The sequence below is a fragment of the Zingiber officinale genome, chromosome 10B (assembly GCF_018446385.1).
Source record: "Zingiber officinale cultivar Zhangliang chromosome 10B, Zo_v1.1, whole genome shotgun sequence".
In the NCBI taxonomy this organism is placed as follows: Eukaryota; Viridiplantae; Streptophyta; class Magnoliopsida; order Zingiberales; family Zingiberaceae; genus Zingiber; species Zingiber officinale.
In genome coordinates, this window is record NC_056005.1 from 40,281,856 (window position 1) to 40,305,798 (window position 23,943).

The window sequence follows — 23,943 nt, forward strand, 5'->3', positions numbered from 1 at the left end:
TGATCGCGGCTAGAGAGGGGGGGTGTGAATAGCCGCCCCAAATTACTCGTTTCTTTCTACAATTAGGGTTAGCGCAGCGGAAATAAAACGAATAGAAACGAAAGGGAAAGAAGACAAACCTCAAACAAACCGATGTAACGAGGTTCGGAGATAAACTCTTACTCCTCGGCGTGTCCGTAAGGTGGACGAAACCTATCAATCCGTCGGTGGATGAGTCCCCGGAGAACCGGCTAATAGATGCTCCTTGTGGGTGGAGAAACCTCGCCACAATACTTGTAACAACAAGAAAGAGTACAAGAAATACAAGTAGAAAGACAAGAACAATGTACAAACACTAACTCGCCTTCTCGTCGACTGCCTGTGAAGCAACAACTTCTTGGACAACAGCAGCAGCTGACCGTCGACTGGAAGCTCACACGAAGCTTACTGGGGAGAGCTCAAACAAAGCTCAGATCGCAAGCAGCAGCAAGCTCGAAGAAGGAGAGGAAGAAGAGAGTGTCAGCCCTGTAGCCCTCGACCTCTTTATATTACCTGTGCCTGCGAAGAACCTGCAACGAAGACAGAAGACGCAGAACCTAGCCGTTGTTACTCACAACGGCTAGTTCTGGACCGATCAGGCTGAAGCCTGATCGGTCCAGGGAACCTCTGATCGGTCCTGGGGACCGATCAGGCCCCAGTCTGATCGGTCCCCGGACCGATCCCACCTCTCTTACAGAGAGGTGGCTGCATCTCTGATCGGTCGTGGAGACCGATCAGACTCCCTGCTGATCGGTCTCCAGACCGATCAGTTCACTCACAGAAGGTTGGCTCAACTCCTCTGATCGGTCTCCAGACCGATCAGATGACTTACAGAACCCTTCTGTTTGTTATCTGATCGGTCACCAGACCGATCAGATACTCAGGCGTATCGCTGGATCGGTCACCAGACCGATCCAGGTTTAGAACTCCGACCTAACCCGGTCCTGAGAACGAGCTACCGAGCCCTCTCCGACTTCGTCCGGTCCAGAGAACGAGCTACCGAGCCCTCTCTGACCACAGTTCGGAGAACGAGCTACCGAGCCCTCTCCGACTTTCCGTGCCAAGTCTCCAACTTGGTCTTCTCCGTGCTAAGTCTCCATACTTGGACTTTTCCCGTGCCAAGCTCCCTGCTTGGACTTTTCACCAGATGTCTGGTCAACCTTGACCCATCTGGATTTCCCTTGCCTGGCTTCACTCACCAGGACTTCCAAACTGCCTAGCTTCACTCACTAGGTCTTTCCCTTGCCTGGCTTCACTCACCAGGACTTCCCAACTGCCTGGTTTCACTCACCAGGACTTTTACCTGGCTTCACTCACTAGGGTTTCCCATCTGCCTGGCTTCACTCACCAGGGTTTTCCCTTTCACCTAGCTTCACTCACTAGGATTTTCACCTGGCTTCACTCACCAGGATTTCCCGATTGCCTGGCTTCACTCACCAGGACTTTCCAAACTGCCTGGTTTCACTCACCAGGACTTTCCGAACTGCCTGCTTCACTCACCAGGACTTTCCGAACTGCCTAACATCCCAGTTAGGACTTCCCAGTCAAGTATCTGGTCAACCTTGACCTACTTGACTCTTCTTCATCCAACCTGATCAGACCCTGATCAGTATCTCTCCGCATGGACAACTGCACCTGCATTGTCCATGTCTACATGGCTTTCTGTATTGTCAAACATCGAAACCATGACCAAGGTTTACGCTTGGTCAACTAGGTCAACCTTGACCTACTGAAAATTACACCAACAGGCTTGACCATTTGGGACTTAGGTTTGTGACCCAAACCTTTCTTGTCCTTGGACATTGGTTTTTGACCCTTAAACCCTAGAGATGACTTCTCCAAGTTCTTAAGAGCCTTTTCCAAAGTATCAAGTCTTGACCTCAAGACTTGATTCTCCTTCTCTAATACCTCAATTTTTAATTTTTCATTTTTCTTTGAGGTATTCCTAGGCATGTGTCTAGTTGATTTGGGATTCCTACCTAGGTTTTCCTTAGCCTTAGATGGGTTAATTCTAGGGTTGACTTTCCAAGTGTTATCCTTATCTAGACTCACATGTTTGGCACCTAAGCATGTGTATCGATTTCTAATGTTATCATGCTTACCATTATTAACAATAGCAATAAGGCTACTAGCATGTGTCTAATTATTATTGCAATAATGTGCCTTAGATATTACCTTAGGGTTTGCCTTAGCTCCCCCTATCGATGTGCTCGTCTTCTTGTCCTTGTGAGGTTGCCTCCCCCTCGGACATTGGCTCCGATAATGCCCCCTTCGCTTGCATTGGAAGCACACCACGTGCTCCTTGCTCTTGCGTATCGGGACTCCGACTTCCTTGACTTTTGGTGCCAGTGGAGTCTTCCTAATACTCCTTGGACACTTACTCTTGTAATGTCCATACTCCCTACACTCAAAGCACATTATGTGTAATTTATTTGAAATTAAATGGCTTGAGTTACCTAGGGTTGAGGATGGATGTGAGCTCTCTTCTTCATCCCTTCCGGAGATAGAAGCTTCTTCTTCTTGCTCCGATCTTGAAGAAGAACTCTCCTCCTCTTCTTCTTTAGATGTTGAGTGACCCTCAACTTCTAAATCCATTCCTCCATGAAATGAGCTCCTTGGCTCACTTGACTCCTCTTCATGGCTTGAAGTGGAGTTCCCCTCATGGAACTTAGCCAAGTTGTTCCACAACTCCTTGGCATTGTTGTATCCACCTATCTTACACAAAACATCATTAGGTAAAGAAAATTCAAAAATTTTCAATACCTCATCGTTGACTAGGGATTGGTGGACTTGTTCCTTGGTCCACTCCTTCTTCTCTAGGGTTTCTCCTTTCTTGTCCATCGGAGGCTTGAAACCTAATTGAACACACCTCCAATTTTCAAGGTTAGTCATAAGAAAGTACTTCATTCTTACCTTCCAAAACGCGAAGTCGTCGCGATCGTAGAAGGGTGGAATCGTGACATCTTCTCCGAATAGATCCATTCTCTAGCTCGTGCTCCCCCGGGTGTTGATCCAACGAAGAGCGACCTCGCTCTGATACCACTTGTTAGGATCGATGATCGCGGCTAGAGAGGGGGGGTGTGAATAGCCGACCCCAAATCGTTCGTTTCTTTCTACAAATCAAGGTTAGTGCAGCGGAAATAAACAATAGAAACGACAACGGAGAATAGCAAACCTCAAACTCGTCGATGTAACGAGGTTCGGAGATAAACTCCTACTCCTCGGCGTGTCCGTAAGGTGGACGAGCCCTATCAATCCGTCGGTGGATGAGTCCCTGGAGAATCGGCTAATAAATACTCCTTGTGGGTGGAGAAACCTCGCCACAATCTCTTTGCAACAGCAATAAGGAGTACAACCGTAGAGAAAGCAAACAAGAACAATCGAAATGTAAAACCCTTTGCTTGCCTTCTCGTTGCCGACTGGAATCCTGATGAAGCAGCAACTTCTCGGATCCAAGCTCAGCTAGAAAACCAGCAGGAAGCTCACCCGAAGCTTCGGCAGCGAGAGCTCAGCAGAACTCAGCAGGAAGAAGAAGAAGGAAGAAGAACTGTACAGGCCCTCGAACTCCTTTTATAACCTGCGAAGAAGACACAGAAGAAACTAGCCGTTGCTACGCAACGGCTAGGATGTGGACCGATCAGGCTTCATCCTGATCGGTCCACAAGGGTCCTGATCGGTCACAAGACCGATCAGGCCCTTCCCTGATCGGTCATGGAGACCGATCAGGTCCTTCCCTGATCGGTCCCATGACCGATCAGGTCCTTTCCCTCGGTGATCTCTTCGATCGTCTCGATCGGTCCGGACCGATCGGAACTTCACCGTATACATCGATCGATCAGCGATCGGTCACGACCGATCGATAAGCAACAGAATATACATTTGGTTCGATCGGTCACCGACCGATCGATAACCCCGATCATCGGATCGGTTACGGACCGATCAGGTTTAAACTCCCCTAAACCCTACTTGGTCCTGAGAACGAGCTACCGAGCCCTCTCCGACTTCGTCCGGTCCAGAGAACGAGCTACCGAGCCCTCTCCGACCACAGTCCGGAGAACGAGTTACCGAGCCCTCTCTGACTTCGTCCGGTCCAGAGAACGAGCTACCGAGCCCTCTCTGACCACAGTCCGGAGAACGAGCTACCGAGCCCTCTCTGACTTTCCGTGCCAAGTCTCCATTCTTGGACTTTTCACCAGATGTTTGGTCAACCTTGACCCATTTGGATTTCCCTTGCCTGGCTTCACTCACCAGGACTTCCAAACTGCCTAGCTTCACTCACTAGGTCTTTTACCTGGCTTCACTCACCAGGGTTTCCCATCTGCCTGGCTTCACTCACCAGGACTTTCTCCAACTGCCTGACTTCACTCACTAGGACTTTCACTTTCACCTAGCTTCACTCACTAGGATTTTCACTTGGCTTCACTCACCAGGATTTCCTGAACTGCCTAACATCCCAGTTAGGACTTCCCAGTCAAGTATTCGGTCAACCTTGACCTACTTGACTCTTCTTTATCCAACCTGATCAGACCCTGATCAGTATCTCTCCGCATGGACAACTGCACCTGCATTGTCCATGTCTACATGTCTTTCTGTATTGTCAAACATCGAAACCATGACCAAGGTTTACGCTTGGTCAACTAGGTCAACCTTGACCTACTGGAATTTGCACCAACAAACTAATCCATAACCACAACTGAATAGCAAATACAGTATTAAGTGTCCTTATAAACAGTTATCAAATTTCCTTAACACATAAAGGCTTAATTAACTCAAAGAAACAAATCATAATTTATTTTATTCGCAAGGATCCCTAGGACTTCCATAGTGCAGACATCACACACCCCTCTTGCATATCCTTGTCGCCTTCCTTCATATTAGCTTTCTTTTTTCTTTATCTGCAGTAGGAGGAATGCAAACTATAAGCAAAATGCTTAGTGAGCGCTATCTAACTCACAAAATCTCGATATGCATGTATATAAATAAAAACATGCTAAAACTGAATGCTAACATGTAAAGCTACTCATGCCTATACATAGCAAAGAAATCATACTAACTGAAATACTAAACATGTATAGCTAATCATGCTCATAAATAGCAAAGAACAGTAAACTAACTCATGCTCTTCTATTAATAAAGTAACATACTGAAAGGCTAAACATGTAAGGCAAGTCTATACTATCATGCTTGCATAAAGAACTTAACTTACTGAATTCTAAACACCTTCTGTATCTTATTTCACTTGCTTAAAGACTTATTCTTTAATACTTATGTGAAACTTATTTTTTTTTTAATACTTTTATACTGATGTGAAACTTATTTTACTTGTTCAAAAGCTTATACTTTTAATACTTCAAAATAGTAATCAACTTCTCTTGGGCCCAGGCTTAGTACCATCTTATGCGCGTTCCCTAATAGGTTGGGGTAGCGAGCCACCAATCCTAAAAGAGCAGACCTTGGTCTACCAGGGCCAAGACCTCGGAATTGGACACCTGGATTTGTTTAACGACAACCTCGGAAGTCGGGTACTAGCCTCTTCTTAAAAGTAAAATACTTATAATCTTAATTACTTCTTCTTTAAATGCCTTGGCATTTTAATAGGCACCTTGTGTGCCAAAAATCCCTAAAGTCTTGACTTTGGGATCTACTTAAGGTCTTGGCCTTTTCTCTCTTTTTCTTTATCTTTCTTATACTTTTCTTTATCTTTCTTATACTTTCCTTAAACCCAAAATACTGTTAGGGTATCCTTCGTATGCATCTATGAATGAAACTAACTATGTAACACATAATAATGCATAGAATACAAAAGAAATCTGCACATACAATACTTATCAAAAATCTGCACTAATGCTTAACAGAAATCTGCATTCTAGCTTAACAAAAATCTGCATATAAGCTTAATAAAAATCTGCATTCTAAGCTTAAAAAAAATCTGCACACTAATGCTTAATAAAATTCTGTTCTAAACAAGCCACTGAAATCTAACTAAACACTTATTACCGGTTGCTACATATTATCACTTATCACTGGTTGCTACACTTATACTAGACAGGGAAAATAGATTCTCTAGTATAGCATTTAACACTTACCAACATAGTTGCTGGACAAAAGATGAAAACTTCAATCATAACATTCTTCACATAAAGACACGAACTAACCAAAAAAATTCCCACAGAACTCACAAAATTGATTTGAACAGCCGCTAAGCCATCATAATCACTCTAGCTCAGTTCATAACATTTAGCATAGTTTTTTTTCCACAGATAATGCATACTATCCTCCATGTTACTCTAGTTCTATTCCTAGCATTGAGCTCACAATATATATCTGCTGTCGAGGATAATCAATTCATAACACATATAGTTCATATTTGCCTATTCTTCTAGCAGCAAAGCAACCTAAATGAATCACGTATCAATACCTTTAAAGAACTCAAAAGCACACAACGATCCAGAAAATCACCATGTAACACATCAAAATCTTTTGAATAAACCTTGAAAATCCACAGCTAGATTAAAAATCAGAGCAACATTGAACAGAACCCGGAAATTTCCTCAATTCCAAACATCACCACTATTTCCGGATTGGATCATTCTTGACTTAAATCTGAAACAATAGGAGCTGACGGTGCCCTTTGAGCTAGCAACAAACAAAACAATCTAAACATGGAAACCAGATCATAAAGCTGGGGAGCCTAACTGCATGATCAATTCATTCAAATCTCTTCTCCTATTCCTTATAAAACTCACGGTAGCAGCTTCAAACTCATTAATCTTTACAGCTTATTCTGAAAATCCAAAAGAATCTCAATTCAAACTCAGATCCTTTGAATTCCACGGCAGCAAACACAATTAGAAAATTTGTACAACATGCTTCGAATTCGAGAATGCAAAGATCCGAGACCTAATCATTCTAAGTTCCTCTTTCTTGTTCTTTCTTTAACCTCCCGGCAGCAAACAAAACCCAAAAAAACTTCATGGCAGAAACTCAAACAAACAAGGAAACATCAAAACGAAGTCGGAATTACTCTTACTGTAGGTGAGTGAGCAACTCACATTGCTGTTCCCGAACTCACAACCGGAAAGAACTTCTAGGGTTTCGGTGCTCTGATCAGAGGACTCGAAATTGCGGCTCCTCCTCGTGCTCCCGACTTCTCCTCATCGAGAGAAGCTCGGCGGTGTGAAGAGCTCTCGGAAATCTCCCTCCGCTGGCCGCCGGAGGGAGGAAACCCTAGCTCCTTCGTGTTTCCGCCCGAGAGAAGAACGGCGTCGCGCCGCGAGAAGGAGGAGGAAAAGGTTTCGGGTCGGGAGAAATTAGGGCTCGGGATTTTACCTCCTCAACTTATCCCTCTTTATAATCTCCATATTCTGTTAACTTGTTAAATAAATTTTCCTACCTTTTCTAAACAAAACCGACGGCTGGATCACTTGGTCAGCCGGGTTTTGACCGAGCCAAAGGCCGCCGGTTCAAGTCCCCAGCCAAGCCTTTTATTCTCCTTTTATTCTGCTATTAACTATTTATTACTTAAGTACAATTCAACCCTTATTTGATCAAGTAATAACTGCTAGCCCAGTTGGTTAGCTGGGTTTTGCTCGGGTCAGGGGTTGCCGGTTCAAGCCTCAGCTTGGATATTTTTTTGTCGAAACTTCTTTCGTTTAGTAAAAATACCAAACGACCTCCAAAAATTGCATAAAAATATTCTATAAATTCCAAAAAATCTCTAGAATTTTTCTAAAGCATTTCTAGATTTTAATAAGGTCATTTAGGACTCCAAATCATGAAATTTGGGGTGTTACATCATATGCTCGTTTTAAGGAGCTAGCTTCCTCTCGAATCTTATACGGAAATACATGCTTGAAGAACGAGATATTTCTCGATTCTATTATCGAGTTCTTGTGTATATCTGATATTTGTGACTCATACACAAAAAATTGATACGCACTGCTATTATATGCATATCCAATAAATATGCAATCAATTATCTTTAGTCCTATCTTAATTCTTTTTGGATCAAGCACCAAAACTTTGCTAAGACACCCCCATATTCATAAATATTTGTAAGATGATTGTCTTCTATTCCATAACTCATAAGGTCTCTTATCTATTTTCTTTTAGGGTACCTTATTTAAAAGGTAATTAGCTGTTAACACAACTTCTCCCCATATGAACTCTGTCAATCCAAAGCTCAATAGAAGAGCATTCATCATCTCCTTTAGAGTTCGATTCTTTCGCTCAGCAACTCCATTTTACTGAGGAGTATAGGAGTTGTTGTTTCGTGTCTAATCCTATGTTCAACACACAACTCAGTAAACGGTGATACATATTCACCGCATCGGTTATTTCAAACCACCTTAATCATTTTATTTAATTGGTTTTTAACCTCATTCTTATATAGAGCAAATTTCTCTATAGATCCATCCTTACTTTTGAGAAGATACATATAAAAATATTTTGTGTTATCATCTATAAAAATGATGAAGTATTTATTCCCACTAAGTGTTGGTGTACCTTTGAGGTCACACATGTTGGTGTGAATTAGCCTAAGTCTTGAAAGATAGCTAATTTTTTTTTTAAGTATAGTTTTTAAGGCCAAAGTTAAAAATTCAAGGTTTCAAACATAAGTTTTCAAAATCAAAATTCCAAAACTAAGTTTGAAAAATCTAATTTCCACAATTTTCAATAACAAAGCAATTTTTAAAACTAATTTTTGTAAAATTTAACTTCCAAATCAAATTGTCAAAATTAAGTGAAAAAAAATTCAATTTTCAAAACTAAGTTAGATATAATTTTCAAAATCAATTTTTTAACAAAAAGTAAAACCCAAAACAACTTAGTTTTATAAGAGTTAGTTTTCAAAAATAAGTTTAAGAAATATTTAAGAAAATATTTTTCAATCATTAACATAAAATGTTGAAGTATTTGCTAAAAATATTCAAAGCAGAATATTTTTTTTTTTTAAAAACAAAGGAGTTTTCAAAATAATTTTGTAAAATTCTTTTTTCAGAATCAAATTTTCAAAAAAAATTGCACATTTTTAAGCAAGTTGAGTTTAGACTTTGATTTTCAAAGATAAGTTTAACAATTCAATTTGAAATACTGAAGTAGTTTTATTTCTCCCCCTGAACCTGACATTAACTCAAATGTCTAACCAGTTTGTTACTGACTGACTTATCAGAAGATAGTAGCTTTCACTTGGTTAGTCAAGTTAAGTTCAATCTTAACTTGATTAATGTATATTTTGTATTTAACGCCCAGACTTATATCGATGCACTGAAATAAACATCTTAAGTCTTAGGCAAGTGGCCTATACATCTCACCCCTTTCTATGTTCGTCAATCACAAGCAAGTTAAGCCTAGAGTTTTGGTGAGATGCTCAAAACTAGTCCTATGGGTACATGCTTTCTAAGGATTTTGAACTAGTCTAAGGCTAAAAATATATTTAAAAATCTAAAAATAGGAAAGTTTTGAAAATGAAATATGTTTTAACCTATAATTTGAGAATAGCCATTTTTGAAAGATATTTTTGAAATTTGAAACTCCTAGTCTATTTAATTTACTTATATTTCTAAAGTTGGTGTGAGACATTCTCCTATGCCATAACCAAGTTTCTTCTTTTTGTGTTAAATAACACTTAATTGAAGAGGTGGTTAAGTTGATAGCATAGATGTTGTCTTTTCTAAAACCTTTTAGACTTATAGTAGGATTATCTAGATGTTTGATTAAACACTCTATGGATAGAAATTTAACCTTATACCTAGTATCACACAATTGACTTATACTCAGGAGATTGTATTTAAAATTCTTGACAAGTAGAACATTTATAATTATGAAATCTAATTTTAATTCAATATTACCTATTCTGATTACCTTGAGTTTGCCGTTGTTTCCAAAGGCAACTGTTCCTAAGCTTTTGTAAGTGAGTTGAGTGAACTTGGTGTGATCTCCAGTCATGTATTTGGAGCAACCACTGTCTAAAATCCACTTGGTTTCCTCCAATGAGTAGGAATTAAGGTTAGTCTTTTATTTTTAAAGTTAATTTAATAATTCTTAAAATAGTTTTTAAAGTTAAAATAATTTTAAAATAATTTTTAAAGTTTAAAAGAAATTTAGTTTTAATTCAAAATTTAATTTAAATTTGAAATTTAATTTTAATTCATTTGAAATTTAATTTGAAATTCAAAATTTAATTTCAATTTAATTTAATTTGAAATTCAAAATTTAATTTTAATTCATTTGAAATTCGAAATTTAATTTGAAATTTGAAATTTAATTTTAATTTAATTTAATTTGAAATTAAAAATTTAATTTTAATTCATTTGAAATTTGAAATTTAATTTTAATTAATTTAATTCGAAATTTAATTTTGATCCTTAGTCATCTTACCCGATTTAAGTTTTCAATCAGGGAATCCTATAATTTTGTGAGATGGGTTGGATTTTAATTATGGAGTTTGGTTTAACTTGTGTTAGATTCAGGTTTAGCTTTGGTCTCTACAAATATGCATTCTTCGGATAAACTTCTAAGCTTGGTGAGTCACATGGACGTCAATAGAAGTAACCAACCTTTCGAGGTTTTCCGAATAGTCCTATCCACGGAGCTTAGTACTAAATCTTGGTCTAACTAGTTAGGATCTATTTAAGGGTAGCTTCGGTCAGTTCCACTTGGCCAAATACACCAGATCGAAACCATATCTTTCTAGACATGCGATGCCCAAGCTTCCCTAACGTACTATCATCCAAAAACTTCACCAGTACCATGATTCAAGTTAAACTTGGTCTCTTTTTAACTAATCCTAATTACCCTGCCGGGTTAGTTTGTTTAGATTACCCTGTCGGGTAAGTTAGTTTTGGAGGTGACAGCTATTCTGGAGCCTCCCCCTGAATTATTGGCTTTTAATTAAAATTTTCGCTTTAGGTTTGTGTCGATTTCTTTTATAATTATAATTAACTTGGTGATAATTTATATTTTGTTGAGTTTTTGATTTCTTTGACTTGTATTTTGGTTTTTGATTTGGTTTATTCGAGTTTATATAATATATTTTTTCTTTAGGTATGTAATATTGATTCATTCCTACTTGTGTGGTCAAACACGCTTTCGGAACCCAAGCTTGATTAGTTGATTTGTATTGGGTTATTAATGACTTAAAGGTTTTATTTGAGTTCGACTTGTATCCAAGTCCGGTTTTATTATAACATGCTTTTTGATTGTTCAGGATTAAGTCTAGATTTTTTGATCTTGTAGTAAATTTTTCTAGTATTTCTTTTAAGTTATTAATTTCTGATTTTAATGATGAATTCTCTTCAAGTATTAGATCTTGAGTTGGATTTGAATTTTTTATTTGTTCCTTGAGGTCTTGATTTTCCTCAAGGAGTGATTTGTTTTCATTTTCTATTTTAATTAACTTACTATTTAAGCAAGAAATAATTTTAAAGAATTTTTTGTTTAAATTAAAATATACCTCATCCGGGCCTTCGGAAATGAGTATGGACTCGTGGCTTGATTCGGGTTCCGACCCGTCTTCCAATTCATCTCCTGACTCGTCTTCCGTTTCAGCTTCGCGGGCCATCAGCGCGAGGTGGCTCTGGTGTTTCTGCTCTTCTACCTCGGATTCGTCCGAGGAGTCATCCCACGTTGCTTTGAGGGCCTTCTTTTTGGTTGGCTTCGGTTTGTCGAACTTCAGTCTTGGACATTCGCTCTTGTAGTGCCCCTTTTTGTTGCATCCGAAGCAAGTCACATTCTTTTGTTCCGCAGGAGGACTGATCTTTTGAAGGTCCTTTTTGCTGAAGCTCTTTTTTCTCCTGGTGAACATTTTTCTTATCAAGTTCACCAGGTATTCTTCGTCTTCTGAATCTTGACCGGAATCCTATTCAGATTCAGACTTGCTCTTCTTTTCTTTGGATGGTCCTGCAAATAAAGCAATACCTTTCTCGGCTCCAGCATTAGTTTGTTCATGTAATTCGAACTCACAGAAAAGCTCGTCTAATTTTAACTTAGATAGATTTTTCGAAATTTTGTAGGCATCTATGATTGATGCCCACAAGCTATTACGAGGAAAGGCATTTAGTGCATACCTTATTAAATCTCTGTTTTCCATCTGATGGCCTATTGCGTGGAGTCCGTTGAGGATGTCCTTGATTCTTGCGTGCAGTTGACTTGTCGTTTCCCCTTCCTGTATTTTTATATTAAATATTTTATTTAAAAATAAATCTCTTTTTGTTACCTTTGCGTCGCTCGTTCCTTCGTGCAGCTCGATAAATTTGTCCCACAATTCTTTAGCATTCTGATGCGGTCCAACCCGGTTCAGCTCTTCTCTTGTTAGGCCGCAGTGTAGCGTATTGATTGCTTTGTTTTCTGTCAACGCCTTTGTCCTCATGTCCGGAGTCCACTGTTCCGTGTCTAGTGGATTTCCGGAGTTGTCGGTTGGAGCTCGGTAGGCTTTTATAACGCTGAACCACTGATCATAATCTGTCTTTAGGTACACTTCCATTCTTTTCTTCCAGTAGGAGAAGTCATCCCCGTTGAATAGGGGAGGGCGTACTGTGCTGAAGCCTTCTAGTTGAGACATTCTGCACACAAGTAAACAACGAAAAGATATTCCAAGACTTGGTCTTGGATTAGTAGTGCGAGAAAAAATAATAGCTGTGTCTAAATTGGTGTTGCACCAATTTAGATTTAATTGCAACGAGAAAAAAATCCCAAATTAATAATAATATCAACTTAGAATTAAGAGTAAATAAAAAAAGAAAAAAAAAATCTTTTCACCCCCTGTCTGATTGGTGGTTGCACCAAATCAGAGCGGTACCTGCTCTGATACCACTTGTTGGATCGTGAAACGTCGATAGAGGGGGGGGTGAATATCGATTCGAAAAATAGCGTTAATAAGAGTTAAGCGCAGCAGAATAATAAAAAAACTTAGACAAACTGAACACGGTGTTTTTTACTTCGTTCGGAGCCTGTGACGACTCCTACTCGAATGTCCGTACTCCGTGAGTACTTTCGTTGGGCAATCACTAGCAGTTCGAAAATGATTACAATTTAAAGTACAGGAATGCTAGCAAAATAAAGAAAATAGCGACAAGAATTAAAGAAAAGGAAATGAGTGTATTGTCGGATCTTTGTTAGCGTCGCTGGAGCGCAAAGCAGTAGAGCAAGCAGTAGAAGACTTTCTTTTCGTTGTTATTTTGAAGCTCCCCTCTGACCCTCCTTTTATATGAGGCTCGGGGCGCCCTGGTGGGACGTGGCAGGTCCAACCAGCAAGCTCCACGTGGCGATGCGCGAGTTTGGATAAAACTTACCTCCGGGCGCCCGAACCTCCTATTTCCAGGAACTCCTTCTCCTGCAAAATAGAGTTAGTCCGAGGCAAATGTATATCCTGTAAAACAGATTGTTAGCACAATTAAAGTTCAACAAAGTAATAGCAAAGAGTATGACTTAGATTCTGTCTTTTCGAGACCGGAATCTAGTCACGATCTCGACTTAGATATCCGAAATGGATCTAAGCCGGATCGACGCCTAATGTTCCTTTCCCGGGAACGCGTCCTCGCAGTCACTCCCCTCCAGTGACTTACCTCACTTACCTGCCAGACGTCCGGTCAGCCCGTCGACCCATCTGGACTTCGTGCCAGCTATCCGGTCAGCCCGTCGACCTAGCTGGGCTTCGTGTCAGACATCCGGTCAGCCCGTCGACCTGTCTGGACTTCTCCTACACACTTGATCAAAGTGTCAGACAACAACAAACTAACTTAACCTGATTTGTCATTCATCTAAACCTAGGTTAAATCGTTAATGCTAACCGCACCAACAGTATCAACTGCACCAATAGTAATAATTACGGGTGCAATCGACTTATGATCAATGTTGACTAAGCTGACCAAACTTGAGCTGAGTTGAGTTGGGATTTCAATATTTGATCAATATGTTGGTTAGTTGAGTGAGACGTCAAGTAGGTTAAAGTTAACAGGATACTTGACAGTCAATCAATATGTTAAGTTGGTTGAGCGAAGAGTCAATTAGCTAAAGCTTGATTAGATACTTGATAAGATATGAAAAGTCCAAGTGGGTCATGATTGATTAGACATTTAGCAATTGGAAATCCAACAGGGGTTAGCAAATGGAAAGTCTAAAGTGGGCCACAGATGATCGAACACTTGAAAGTCAAAAGACCAACATGGAATTAACATAAGATGGAAAGTTCAAGTGGGTCACAATTGCCCAGATACCAATGATAAAAAATTCAAACAAGTCAAATAAGATCGGATGTTTGGCATGGATGAAGCCTAATAGGTCAAGTGTGATTGGATGTTAAGCGCATGAAATTTTGACAGATCAAGGCCAACTAGATGTTGAGTGAAGGAAGTTCTGGTATAAGTTGAGGTCAATCGAGTGCTTGGGGCAATCGACTGCTAAAAGGGGTTGCAATCGATTGTTAGGAAGGGGCAATTGACTGCTAGAAGGGTGCTTGGGTGTTCAGACTCAGGGTGCTTGGGCTAGTGCCCAGGAACCCACTAGAACTTATGCCGAACAAAAATATGCTTAGAGTGCTCAGGGTGCTTGGGGCACTTGGAACTTGGGCTGCTCAGATGCGCAAGGCACTTGAGTAGTCAGCCACTAACACACGCACGATCTTGAACTCATGGTGCTTGGGCGATTGCCCAATAACCCACTCAGACTTGGGCTAATTGCTAAATGTCTAAATATAAAAGCCTATGTTTAGGTTAATCAAACCTTAGGTTTTGATTTCTCTGTTGTCACTCCCTCATTCTCTCGCGTTTCACTCTCGCTCTCGCACTATCTCGTTGCACCGCCCACCAGATCTCTGTGCCGCTTGGACTGCGAGACGTCAATAATCTCTCCTACTTGTCATTGCAGCAGCCACTGTAGGTCCAGGCCGAACGCCGCTTTTAGCTCCTGAGCAATCAAAGCCGACACCACCTCCTCTTCTCTCCCTACTATGTCATTGAAGCCATCACCGCCTGATCATCGGATGCCACCGACCATGGTGTGAGGGTTGTCGCCAACCCTTCTTCAGCCACGAGTGAGAGCCATCGCCCTCCCTTGTCTGATGCCCCTCTTTCCCTCTCGTGCCTTTGGAACCCGTGCACCTCCCTTTGCCGATACTATCCCACAACCATCGCCATCGGCAACCCACAGCTGCGGCCAGCCTCACGACAACCACAGTCGGCCATCTGCCCCATTGCTCACTCGAGAGATTCCAACAGTAGCTTTCCTACCATCTTTGCCACCTTTCCCACTGCCAGCCGAGAGCACCATGCAAGCCAAGCCTTAAAGTTGTTCCAACTCTCCAGCAGTGAGACACCTCTGGAGAAGAATCAACAAGTTGTCATTTGAGCCACCACTGGACTAGGTGAGGTTTAGGCCTAATGTTGGATTAAATCCTAATCTAATCAATGGGATGGATTAATTAGGGCTGATAATAAGATTAACCTTAATATGATCAATGGATTAAATGAAACGTAGTTAATCAATAATTGAGAATAATTAGTGATCATTCGATTAGGATTTTCTCTAATTGGGTTTAGGATTTGGTTTAGCTAGTTGTTTCATAATGTGATTAACTAAATTGTACATTAACCTTAGTGCATGGATATAGTTGATGGATTAGATCACTTTATCTTGACTCTATTTATACTTTTACCTGAGTTTGATATTTATATGTTTGATCTTAGAAATGATTTATTTATTATCTATGCAGTCTCATATTTAAATATTCTTACTCTATAGTGTACAAACGTGTATGGCGTGTAGTATAGGAGTTATCATGCCGATTATTCATATGTTGTAGCGTGCACCTATATATGGTGTGTACTATAGGAGTTATCATATTTGACTACCTATATACTATAGTCGTACACATATATGTGGTGTGTACTATAGGTGTTACCATTACTATACATGTTATATAGTAGACACCTGTTGGATATTTTCATACATATAGATATATATGATTGATAGATCATGTTTCTAGATATATTTATATTTATCATGTTGTTGCATTGATGATAACTGTGTTTGAGTCATGGATATTAGCATCTTACACATCATTTCACTGTATGCATATTGACCATCATGTCTCCATTACAATGTTGAGAGAGTCGACAGTGACCGAGACCCGTATATCCTATCGACTATGTCTCCTATGAGTGGTTGACGATCATGTCTCCACTATGATATTGAGAGAGTTAATAGTGACCAGTGCATCTTATTGACCATATCTCCTATGAGTCGTTGAGTATTATGTCTCTGCTATGATGTTGAGAGAATTAACAGGATATATCTTATCGATCATGTCTCCTATGAGTGGTTGAGTGTGTCATCAATATTGTGATATGTGTATTGTATTGTATCATTGGGTTGTTATACCCTAGGTTGACCACAGGTATTTGTGGTAGAGTAATCTCTTGTAGCTCATAACTAGCTAGCTACTTCCTGTCTACCTATAGATAATTGTGGTAGAGTGATATCCCACAGACAGAGACTTTGACATTACTGATTGCCCATAGGTATTTGTAGTAGAGTGATCTCCCGTAGTCCCTAACTAGATAGCTAAATGTCTTAGTTATTTGTATTTCTTATGATGGAGTGTTGCTCTTACATATGATGATATATTGCTGTTATTTATATTGGCTCATGCTTAGTCTATGCAGTTCTCCTGTTGATCATCTTGGCACTACTCATGGTATCGTTTACAACTGAGTAGGTTGCTTATATTGTAGATGCTTATCGTATATGTTTGAGATATGTTTGTTGCATATGTATGACATTGTCCATACATGTTCATTCATCATACATGTATATACTATCATATGTTGCTTATGTAGTACAAGCAGATCTATTGTAGATCCCTAGTGAGTGATACTGATCAATCTGTCATACTTGTTAGACTGATTTTGGCATGTGCATTTATTATGTTAATTATGGTTGGGTATGTATTTTATACCTATGAGACTTTATACTTTTGACCTCCTTACATATTTAGCCATACACTATATCTATCACTACAACAAAAATAGCTTTTCGCAGCGCGCAAATTCGCTTCCCGCAGCGCGCATTGCACGCTGCACAATTAAAAGCTGTTAAAAGTTCTAAATTATTGACAGCGTGCTTTGCGCGCTGCGAATAATATTATCTGTGGCGTGCTTTGCACGCTGTGGATAATACTTTCCTCGGCGTGCTTTGCACGCTGCGGATAATTCTTTCCGCGGCGTGCTTTGCGCGCTGCGGATAACATTATCCGCATCGCGCAAAGCACGCCGCGGAAAGTATTTTTTTACGCTAAGGATAATAATCTACAGCTTATAAATGTACGTTGTTGATAGTCTTAACTATATTAAAAAAATATTAATTTGATGAAAATAATAAACCAAAATTTTACAACAAATTTAGTACAAATAAATCCACAAAATTAACAAAAGTCATAGTTTTTCATTATAATAAAAAAAATTTAAAGATCTTAAACAAGATACGAAATCTCTATCAAACTAGTTATTACATAACAATAATTAAACTTACAATCCACACAAATTAGTATATTATGTATCAATCACATAATACTATAAATTTCAATAACCATGCAACCGTGCTTCCTATTGCATTATCAAGAAACTGCATTTTATCATTTGGTCGAATTAGGTCCACCTTTTCCACCAAAACTTTATCAACCTAAACTTTCCAACATGATCCACCAAGAATAACGTGATGCACTTTTGTGTTTGGATTTGTGGACGCAATTCGACCTTCTGCAACAACTAATTCATCAGTAGACCAATGAAGCAGCTTACATTTAGTATTAACACAGATATATCCACGACTCACATTTCTCAAATTTGATTGTAAATAAACAATACAAAGTTATTAATTCAACCATATATATTTTTGTAACAATTTTGTGATTCAGAAATACATAATTTTATGATAATCACCTGAAAAACATGACCAAAATCACCACTTTTTTTGGCACCAATATTGATATCTCTATTGCTACCAATTTCATTCCCAATACCGCTACAAATGTCACCACTAGCAATCTAATTTTACAACCAAATCGTGTCAAGCAATGTCATCATGATAATTTAAAAGCATTTAAGTGTACATATCAAACTTTTTATATATATATTGTTTACTTACTAACCTGTTCTCGATGATTTTGTTGTCTCATACTTTGTAAAAACATAGACCTCATTTCTTGCATTTCTAGTTGATTTTGTTGCCTCATTTCTTACATTTGTTGTTGAACATTTTGTACTATAGTTTGAAGTTGTTGAATCGTTCCATTTTGTTGCACAGAAGCTCCAACTTTCGATGGTGTTACTCCAAAGCTCATTCCGCGCACTCTACCCCGAGCTTCTTTGCCAAACACAATGCTAATTGTATCATCAACAATATTAGTTGTGTTTTGAGATTCGGGTGGACATTCTAATATTTTTTCTGCAACAAAAAAACTTTCAATATATTATCATTAATATAATAGATGACTATACTGAACATCAACAAATAATACATGTAAATGAAATCAACATATAATAAAGAAATCAACTCATGTGAAAATTCTGCAGTAGAATACAGAAATGCACAGCATATGTCCTTTTTAGATTGTGCTGGTTCAGATAGTGGCTGAACTTCAGTAGGACCAGCAGATTCAGAAACCTTGTAATCTTTAAATTTCTCAATATCTCCCTCTTCCTCCACAGTTATAGCAATGGTTTGATGGCAGATTATTCAAAATTCATAACAAATAAAAGTAATATCTTGTATCAAAATAAAATATAATAAGAATCAGAGAATATTTATAATGCAAATTGTGAAGGTACTCAGGCCACTTGAATGAGATGGCAATAATACTTCATGCACCTCATATATTCAAACAGCACATCCTCATTACAGTTTACAGGCAGTTCACCAAAAATCTATTTAAACTGAACCAATCACTATAGCTTAAAGGGATCAGCCGAACATAATTCATAATATAGTGAAGGTTTTTCTAACTAAGCAAGTTATGCAGGAGGAGTTTTTATTTTATTCAAAAACTTCATTATCATCTAAAAAAAAATTTAAGAACTCAATCAACATCAATAATGAAAGATGTTTAAACTCCTAGTGGCTGTGGAAAGCAAATAATATAAAAAAAGATTCAAGAATTTGGTAAATTGGTGATATTTGAGAACTATCAATTAGAGGACAATGCACTTTTCCTGCATGATCCAATTGTGATGCAGCAGGTATATGACAAAGCAACTTCATCTAGAGATCTAATATGCTTCTTGTGATTTTGATCCAATCTAGCTAACCTCTCCAATGATCCAATCAAGTAAATGAACTTGAGCAAACAGGCATGGACAATATGAAATTAGTTGTTACTGGTTTAACAATATTCAAGTTGCAACAATGACACATGCAGACTTTGGTGAATCATGAGATCACACGCTCAAAAACAAAAAAGTGATCTCTAAATGAATTATTAGTAAGAGTATTCAACATATCCACAACATATCCTGATATCCACAATGTTTATTAAGATTCAGTACAAAAATAACAATAAAGACATCCATCACAGGCCCAAAGGTTTCTTAATTCAACAAAACCAACAACATATAACTGCTGAAAGTAGTAACAGGAACAAGTATCACAAAATCAAGACAAAAGATGAATAGGAAATTTCCCTCCAAAGCTAATGAAAATTAAATCCTCATGAACTAAAAGGAAGAGCATGAGACTGGTATTGGGTGGGTAAAAGATGAATGCATATGTAATTACCTCACCAACTTTTATCTCTTTGGACCCATCTCCATGTATTATCTTGGCAAGATATCCTTCTTCCATGCACTCCATTTCCACTGTAGCCTTGTCAGTTTCCAACAAATATGGAACCCTCGCTTGAAATTACTTTAGCAATACTTGCAAATATAGTCATGATGCAAAGCAGAGTGGACTCCTAAGCAGAAAAATCTTTGATGACTCCAAATTCAGATTTTAATATGCTTGAATGTAATTTGAAGGCAAGTGCACAAGTTGCTGAAGTGTCCTACCATAAATTAATAATCATTGACCACAATCTAATATAAAACTAATTACATCTGATGTGAAAAATATAAAGAAGATGTTCATTATATAACTTAGATGACCACAATCTAATATAAAACTAATTAATTACATCTGATGTGAAAAATATAAAGATGTTCACTATATAACTTAGAATTGAGAAGTGGTCACCGTTATATATGTATCCTTTTGCCTATAAATATACCACAAGCCATACAACTCCATTCGCATTTCCTATAAGCAGAATCAAAATCAGAAGCAGAAGCAAAAGCAGAGCATGGCGTAGCGGCTTGCAAAAATCATTTCTAAAATGAGCATTTAAGTGTTCATACTTTGTAAGTATACAACAATCAAAGCCGAACACAGTTCATAAAAGTGAAAGAGTCGAGCAGTGCCACCCAAATAAGTTTAGGGACTTAGAGATTAGGGTTACCTTTGGCTTTGAGCTTTTGGCTTGATGTAGAGTGTGGAGTGGTTAACAAAGGGCTTGCTTACTCTTGTTGTGGTCCTATGATACGGAGAGATGGAAGGAAGTCTTGTAGCAGACGACGGCGAGTGCGGAGAGGCGGAGTGGAGTCGTGCGGCCGACAATGGTCAGTGCAGAGAGGTGGAAAGGATCCCTACGGCTGGTGGCGGTGAGTGCCGAGAGGTAGAGAGGAGTCCGGCAACGGCGACGGCGACGGTAGTGAAGAGAGGCAGAGAGCTATTACGGAGAGGCAAGGAGCTGTTGCGGCAATGGGCTCGGGCGGCGAAGGCTTCGGGCAGCGAAGGCTTAACATAACCTATGCGTTCTTTAATTAATTAGCCATGTTTTATTATTTAACAGGATCTTTATTTTTTTTTTGTTTTAATTAACTTTAATTTTTTCTTACTTGATTTTTTTAACCAAGTGGCGTTTTCGTTTCATTATGTATTTTTTTAATTTAATTTTGTTTACGTTCTATTATAATCATGTTTTTTTATTTAATTTTGTTTAACATAATTTTATTTTATTATTACTTTTTTTTTTATTATTTCCAAACTAATCGCAGCATATATGTTCATGCTATTGATAATAAATAAAAGTATTTGCAGCATGTCTATTCTTGTACGCTATTATTGTTACTAAATATTTATAGTATTAACGGCATGCTTTTAATGTGCGCCGTTAATATTTAGATATAAATTTTTTTCTTATTCAAGTTTATACTATTAACGGCGCACATCAACATGCACACCATTAATAATACTATTAACAGCGTGCTTTTAATGTGTGCTGTTAATAGCAAGCTGCGAAAAGCTATTTTTGTTGTAGTGTATTATCTTTTGAGTCATTGGACTCACCACCCTATTGTACTTTATTTTCCTCAGGTAGTAAGTAAATGATATAGAGTCATTTGGATAATACTGTCTATCAGTCTCACATCACATTTAAGAACAGTTTTCTATATTATTTCCTTCATCTTTATTGGCACTTGGGATTTTGAACTTGGTTATGCAATAATTTGACTTGGTTGTGGATTTTAGCTTGTTGGCTATCTTTATTTAGTTTTGTGATTTGTAAGTTGGGCTGACTTGTAGTTATTTATATTTTTTATGTTATGTGGGGATTGTGTAAATCCCTCTATATTGTGTTACTATGTTTTATATCTTCCACTGTGTATTTATGTCCTTGTGGTGAACTCATATCATGATGTATCGTACATTGTCACTAAGAAGTACCGTTCGTTCTATCGGACAAGTATACCTCTAGGGCATGATAATTTATTGGTATTAGAGCCACGAGTTACAAAGCCTATTTTTTGTGTTTCAGATTTCATGGTTTATTTTCTCGATGTAACTTTTTGAATTTTAGGACCAGGCTATGATAGGACCTCTCCAAGCTATAAGAGGTAAGTTTGCATACTTAATCTATACTTCTATTGGTACTTGTATAGTTATCTGTAATAGGAATAACACATGGTGGGTCAGATACTGTTCACGGTCGTGGCCCGGATTAACCACACAAACGACCTGTTGAGTCTATGGGAATTGAAGCTGTTGCCAAAGTTCGATTGATACTGAGTCTAATAGTAGAGGTTAGGCCCATCAAACTCTTACTGGAGATAATGAGTTATATAGTCTCAGGGAATACCACCAATCGTACCAACCCCGACTACTACCAGCTAGGCTAAAGATAAAGCACATATACCATAATTAGCTCAGTTAATAAAGGACTAACTCACACTATTTAATGGAGATTCTGACCCTTGGGTTGCTCGTGCTTGGTTAGATAACTTAAAATGCACGTTTGAGTACATGACTTGCATTGACTCAAAAAAGGATGAATTAGTTGCATACTATTCTAGTCTATAGAGGATTGGCGTATTATTTTCCATGAGAATTATGACCATGTACTGCATGTACCTAGTTGGATAACCTAAAAGGTACATTCAGATAGAAGATCCCTGCCAATGTGAAAAAGTGCAGAGCTAGTTGCTTAACACTTATAAGATCCAACTGTTACTTGGTGAAAATTACAGAAGACGATTTTTGGAAAACAAATGATCACTTGGTGATTATTTTGAGGTGTTTAGAGAGATAGTATTTCTCTATCTTCTGTTCTATAGCTCACCATTAGAGGTTCCTGAATCTTAAGTAGAGTAATCGTAGTGTGATATATTACAAGGCAATGGTTAGACAACTCAACTAACATTATCTCCATCAAGAAGCTCAAGATCTTGACCACATGATCATTTACTCAAGGTCTTAAAGTTTATATTTAGATCAGAATAGTCGACCCTTTGTCGACACTTGTTGGAGAACATTTTTAGGTAAGATTAATAGAGTTTATATACTCATATCGCATGGATTAGCCATATCTCCACCATCTAAAGAGGTGTTGATCATCAATCAGGAAGTCAAGGGATGCCCTTTGGACTTCAGTAGTCATACACTTTTAGTATGATGGAAATATATTTCTACATCTTAATTGTAGCAGTGATGGGAGATTATCATTGAGAAATTAGATTTGTGAGCACATGACAGATCTGCCTCACTAAAACTATGCTGCAACAAACTTCCCCATAAGGTATAATCCCTTTAGTTGGTATAACATAGACAAGCAATGTTGATCCATGATGGATATCTTTAAATTTGTTGGCAATGTGGGAGTAGTAGAAGCATGGTGGGTTCATAACCCCTAGAATGATGATTATCTACTTTAAAAGTAAATCAAGTAGTGTATAAGGGATTCTAGACCATTATGGACTTTTCAATATACTAGAATGGACTAGTATATGAGTGTACTACTTAATTGTTACCCTTAGATGAGGATCCCTTAATTTGAGTAGTAAATTTGGGGACTAAATTTTTATTAGTGGGGGAGAATATAAGATATGATAATTTAATAAGGGCTAATCAAGAAATTACCTTATAGATTTTTCTAAATTTTTAAAAAATATTTTTATATTTTAAAGGAATCATTTTATAATTTATGAGGATAAATGAAATAGAAGGGAAGCCTGTTTAGTCATCTTATTTAAATAAGAAAATGTTTAATTTCAAAACACCATTTTAATTCCTAAATACAAAAGCCTAAGTTTAGGTTAATCAAACCTTATGTTTTGATTTCTCCACCGTCACTCCTTCACTCTCTCGCATTTTGCTCTCTCTCATGCGTGATCTCGCTGCGCCACCCACCCGATTGCAGCGCCACCCCACCCTGATGGCAAGACACCGACGTTCGCTCCTGTTCACCGTTGCAACTGCCACCGCAGGTCTAGGCTATATGCTGCTTTCAACCCTTGAGCAATTGAAGCTGGCACCACCTCCTCTGCTCTCCCTACTACATTGTTAAAACCACCGCTACTAGATCATCGGATGTTGCTGACCGTGGTGTGAGTGTTGTTACTG

The 23,943-nt window shown here is 38.3% G+C and overlaps 2 long non-coding RNA genes across 3 annotated transcripts; both read right to left on the bottom strand.

Annotated features, from left to right (window-relative positions):
• Positions 1 to 18,383: 18,383 nt before the first annotated feature.
• LOC122029891 lies at positions 18,384 to 19,955 on the bottom strand. Its single transcript, XR_006125225.1, has 2 exons — positions 19,786 to 19,955; positions 18,384 to 18,459 (listed from the first exon to the last, which is right to left on the bottom strand). It is a non-coding gene; the product is annotated as an uncharacterized LOC122029891 (long non-coding RNA).
• Positions 19,956 to 19,972: 17 nt separating this feature from the next.
• Positions 19,973 to 20,645, bottom strand: LOC122029892. Of its 2 annotated transcripts, none has more exons than XR_006125227.1 (3): positions 20,504 to 20,645; positions 20,242 to 20,304; positions 19,973 to 20,053 (listed from the first exon to the last, which is right to left on the bottom strand). It is a non-coding gene; the product is annotated as an uncharacterized LOC122029892 (long non-coding RNA). The 2 variants fall into 2 exon arrangements; XR_006125226.1 differs by having other exon boundaries at positions 19,980 to 20,053; positions 20,566 to 20,645.
• Positions 20,646 to 23,943: the final 3,298 nt, after the last annotated feature.